General features: G+C 52.4%; 1 protein-coding gene across 3 annotated transcripts in view; it reads left to right on the top strand.

The window, feature by feature from the left end:
• Window positions 1-2,773: 2,773 nt before the first annotated feature.
• The window catches only part of PDPR (pyruvate dehydrogenase phosphatase regulatory subunit), a 52,500-nt gene continuing 50,101 nt past the window's right edge, over window positions 2,774-5,172 (top strand). Inside the window, exons 1-2 of one of the 3 annotated variants that reach the window (XM_011962249.1) lie at window positions 2,774-2,879; window positions 3,257-3,367. The gene's annotated coding sequence lies outside the window, so the exon portion shown is untranslated. Of the gene's footprint in view, window positions 2,880-3,256; window positions 3,368-3,763; window positions 3,826-4,800; window positions 4,822-5,172 lie in introns of those variants that run through there. The other 2 variants (XM_011962251.1, XM_011962257.1) reach the window with 2 other exon arrangements.

Raw genomic sequence — 5,172 nt, 5'->3', positions numbered from 1 at the left:
GGATGGTCTCGATCTCCTGACCTCGTGATCCGCCCGTCTCGGCCTCCCAAAGTGCTGGGATTACAGGCTTGAGCCACCGCGCCCGGCCAATGCCTGCATCTTAACGACCTCAGATCCAAATTCATTCTTACACTGTGGTAACACAGGTATGTCAAATGTTTGTCTGTACACTGTTTATCCTGTGTGGCAGCAAATACATTTACCAAGTCACTGCAGATGAAGATTTCACAAGAGGAGTAGTTGACAAGCATAGTTTAAAACGTCTGTTTAGAGCAGGACATGGTGGCTCATGCGTCTAATCCTAGCACATTGGGAGGCCAAGGCAGGTGGATCTCTTGAGCTCAGGAGTTCAATGTCAGCCTGAGCAACATAGCGAAACCCCATCTCTACCAAAAAATACAAAAGTTAGTTGGGGGTGGTGGCACACACCTGAGGTCTCAGCTACTCGGGAGGCTGAGGTGAGAGAATCGCTAGAACCCAGGAAGTTGAGGCTGCAGTGAGCTGTGACTGCACCACTGCACTCCAGCCTGGATGACAGAGTGAGACCCAATCTCAAAAAATAAAAATAGTCTGGACGCGGTGGCTCATGCCTGTAATCCCAGCACTTTGGGAGGCCGAGGCAGGCGGATCACAAGGTCAGGAGTTTGAGACCAGCCTGGCCAACGTAGTGAAACTCTGTCTCTGCTAAAAATACAAGAACCTACTAAGGATAAGACCCATCACTGACAATGAAAGGGGACTTAGGACTTATTTACTTTTTTTTTTTTGAGACAGTCTTGCGCTGTCACCCAGGCTAGAGTGCAGTGGCACAATCTTGGCTCACTGCAACCTTCGCCTCCTGGGTTCAAGCAATCCTCCTGTCTCAGCCTCCCAAGTAGCTGGGATTATAGGCATGTGCCACCACGCCCAGCTAATTTTTGTATTTTTAGTAGAGATGGGGTTTCACCATATTGATCAGTCTGGTCTCAAACTTCTGACCTCAGGTGATCCACCTGCCTTGGCTTCCCAAAGTGCTGGGATTACAGGCGTGAGACATGGCACCCAGCCAGACTTAGCATTTTGAAGTGGAGGCCGATCATGGTGATGGAGAAGGAAATCAAGGACAGATCTATACCATTTGTTTGCTACTTACTGCATGTAAACAGAATGAAATCAACACATTAAGTATTTAACTTCATTTCATCCACCATCTCCTGCAGACAACCAGGTTTCTCCCAAATTCGTGTGCCTGGAAATGGCTTGAACCAAATGGTTCATGAGGAAAACCTATGATATTTTTCATGAAATTGCCACACCTGGGCATCAGGAAAGCCTTCCCAGAGAATGTCTTAAATCGGTCAGGATTTTCTCCTTTTTTAGACAGGTAGGTGTCCCCAAGCATTCAATCCTAGCTAAAATATGGAAGTATTTATCTAGCACAGGAGCCTATGGCATAGTTTCAGTCTGCTGTCTAGCAGACCTCATCTGGGTTGTCTTTGTATGAGTTGACTGGCCAGTAAATGGGGTATAAACTATGTAGGCTGTGGCCTGGCCTTGTGACAGAGGGGTCCCTAGAACTCGACTGCCGCTCCCTAAGAGCAGAAACCCCGTCTTTCTTGTACACTGCTGGATCCTATCATCCTGCACAGTGCCGGGCTATACTGGTGGCCAGCAATAAAACACAAGATTGGGGCAGGCACAGTGGCTCACGCCTGTAATCCCAGGACTTTGGGAGGCTGAGATGGAAGGATCACTTGAGGCCAGGAGTTCAGGACCAGCCTGGGCAACATAGTGAGTCTATCTCTACAAAAGAAAAATGATTTAGAAAATTAATAAAACACAAGATGATTGGTTTGTGTGGTGAGACAGTATTGAATCCAACAAACGGAAACTGGATAGTGTGGTCCAAGATGCAATGGTGACTGCACCATGAGCCCCTTATCCATATCATATTTAGTGGATGAGGTGCCAGGCACTGTTCTGGGTGCTGAGAATAAAGCTGTGCATAAGATTAAGGTTCTGTCGACAGAGACCATGTTACACCAGTGGAAAAGACAGTCATCAAACTTATGTCCTTGAGACAGTGATGAGTTCTAGAAGGAAAGAAAAGACTGATGTGACGGTGAGGAAGGGGTGAGTGGAGACGTCTCTGAGGCTTGAGTGATTCCTCTTCCTCTGAGCTGAGATAGCTGAGAAGCTGCGAGGAGTAAGATAGGGCCGGAAACTCAGGTCCGTTAGTCCGTCCTCCGAGGTGGGGCGGGACAGCAGAATGGATTTCCGATCTGCTCTGGGAGAGCCTCGCCCAAGAAAGCCCGGAGCCACTTCCAAGAGCCGCGATCCCACGGGGGTGAGAAGCGTTTTCCCCCGAGACTGCTTGTGGCTTAGGACTGGGGACCCACTGGATTTGGAGGAAGCCCTGGCACAGGCCTCGAGGGAAGAAAGAACTCCCGCGCTCCCCACCCTCCACAGGGCCTGCGATCATCTCAGACGTTCCGGTTCCACGTGCAGAAACCCCGCCGGTCCAAGGCCCGGGTTCCAAAACGGCCCTAAGAGTCAAAGTTTCCACAGCTCGCCTGTGAGGCGGGCAAAGAGTCTGCCCTGGGGGCGGTGCCTCCCGAGACCCAAACAAGCTCACGTGGCAGGGGCGGGGCTCCGCTAGGGCGTCACGGCGCGCTCGTGCGCGGCTGAGGTCACGCGCCAGCCGTACCCTTGCCCGGGGGCCGTAAAGCGCGGAAGGTCGCGGTCTCGGCTTCCCCGGAACTTTTTGCTCACTTCGCCCCGCCCCTTTTCCATCCCTGAACCCCGCTTTCCGGCCCGCGGCGACCCCCGGCAACCGTTGTGGTTGCCGCATTGCTCCCGCCGGGCTGTAGCTGAGCGCGGAGCCCTTGGGGGCCCGTGAGGTAAGGAGATAGCTGCGGGGCCACTCTGGCCTCCCCGTCCGCGTGGGCCTGAGCACCCCGGGACCCCTGGGTTCCCCTCTTTCTCCTTTGGTTTCGCCTGGGGGTGGTCCCCGCAAGCCGCCGCTTCCAGTCGGTTCCGCCTGGCCTCGCGAAGGCGCGTCCAGGCGCCAGTAGTCGGTCCCCGGAAGGTTGTCCGCTCGTGCCCTGGCTCGTGTCCTCGGCTACCTCTGGGCCTGCGCACCGCTCCTCCAGGCGCCTGCACCTCAGCCCCGATGCCAGGGCGGGCGGGGTGACCTCGGGCTCCCCACTCTAGGGCTTGCACACCCCTGCGGCGCAGAGGCAACTCCAGCTCGCCTAGTCCGGTCGCATCCCTGCAGGTGGAACTGTTTTCCCGCGTTGAGACATGCGGTCCGCTTGTGCTTTATAACTAGTAAGACTGCTGCAGAGTCCTGAGGAAGAAGTCACCTAGAAAAGCCTGGGCCAGGGCAGTGAGCTTCCTTCTCAATGTTTGACCTTTGGGGGCCGATGTATGATACCTCGGATTTGAAACAAGAATCTCCAAACCCGTTTCTCTTATGCATATAAACATGATGTACGGGGTTGGGGGCTGGTGGTGGAGGAGGAGCCAGCCCGACGGTTATGCTTTTCCAGTGGCAGGGACTTGTGTTGATTTCTTTTTTCTTTTTTTCTGAGACGGAGTCTCTCTCTCGCCCAGGCTGGAGTGCAGTGGCGCGATCTCGGCTCACTGCAACCTCCGCCTCCTGGGTTCAAGCAGTTCTCCTGCCTCAGCCTCCCAAGTAGCTGGAATTACAGGTGCGCGCCACCTCCTCCGGCTAATGTTTGTATTTTTAGTGCAGACGGGGTTTCACCATGTTGGCCAGGCTGGTCTCGAACTCCTGACCTCGTGATTCACCCGCCTCGGCCTCCCAAAGTGCTGGGATTACAGGCATGAGCCACCGCACCCGGCTAACTTGTGTTCATTTCTTAAACTCGTGTGATCACCTGGTGTACTTGTTGAAAAATACAGCTCCCTGGAGTGGCAGGGTCAGAATCTGCAGAGGTGGACCCTGGGAATCTGTCGTTTTTAAACAAGTGTCCCAGGTGGTTCTTTTGCTGAGGCAAGTGTGGAAAACGTTGTGTGAACCCACCCATGCTCATCCAGTCTTTCTTGTGACCGGCGGTCTACTGTGTGCAACTGTGTGCAACGCTGAAACCATACAGAGGGACAACTCGAAGTTAGAACTAGCACCTTGGTCTTGTTGAAATAAGCAGATCTCAGTAGAGCCAGCTGCAGTCTTACGGTTGTTTAGCAGAAGTTCTTCTTCTTAGCAGAGAATATTATACGGTCATTTTCCAGAACCTTAAAAAATATATGATTTGTTTTAAACCAGATGATGTGCTTCATTTCTGTCTTTGACGTCTTCAGTTTCTTCTCCCCTGGCTTTACCTCCTTTGCTATCAAGCTTTGCTTTGGTTTTGCTGCCAACCCTATAGGCTTAGGTTTGGCAGCAAAGGCGCTAGACTCTGGTGCCTTCCTTTCCTTCGTTGTCTTAAGCCTTTCTTTTTCTCTGCCCTCATGCCCTCAGCACTTCACTCTTTTGAAGGTCGTAATGAACACAAGGTCAGAAATCACTTTTTTGGCGCCAAACACCCTGGGCTTTTATTGAAAAAGAGTCTCACTGTGTTGCCCAGGCTGGAGTGCAGTGGCGCGACTGTGCCCACTGCAGCCTCTGCATCCCTGGTTGAAGCAATTCTGTCTCAGCCTCCTGAGTAGCTGGGACTACAGGTGCAAGCCATGACACCCGGCTAATTGTTGTGTTTTTAGTAGAGATGGGGTTTCACCATGCTGATCAGGCAGGTCTCGAACTCCTGACCTCAAGTGATCCACCTGTCTTGGCCTCCCAAAGTGGTGGGATTACAGGCGTGAGCCACTGCGCCTGGCGTTTTTTTGTTTTAAGACAGAGTCTCACTCTGTCACCCAGGCAGGAGTGCAGTAGCATAATCTCGGCTCACTGCAACCTCTGTCTCCCAGGCTCCTCCTACCTCAGGAGTTCAGGATCAGCCTGGGCAACATTGTGAACCTATCTCCACAAAACAAAAATATTTTAAAAATTAATAAAACACAGGATTGGCTTATGTGGTGAGACAGTATTGAATCCAACAAATGGGAGCTGGATAGTCTGGCCCAAGATGCAGTGGTGGCCGCACCATGAGTACCTGGGACCACAGGCACCCGCCACCACACCCAGCTATTTTTTTGTATTTTTGGTAGAGACGGGGTTTCACCATGTTT

This window comes from Colobus angolensis, unplaced genomic scaffold (assembly GCF_000951035.1).
Source record: "Colobus angolensis palliatus isolate OR3802 unplaced genomic scaffold, Cang.pa_1.0 Scaffold116, whole genome shotgun sequence".
In the NCBI taxonomy this organism is placed as follows: Eukaryota; Metazoa; Chordata; class Mammalia; order Primates; family Cercopithecidae; genus Colobus; species Colobus angolensis.
Note: the sequence above shows the minus strand (reverse complement) of the source record. Positions and strands in the feature narration are given on the sequence as shown.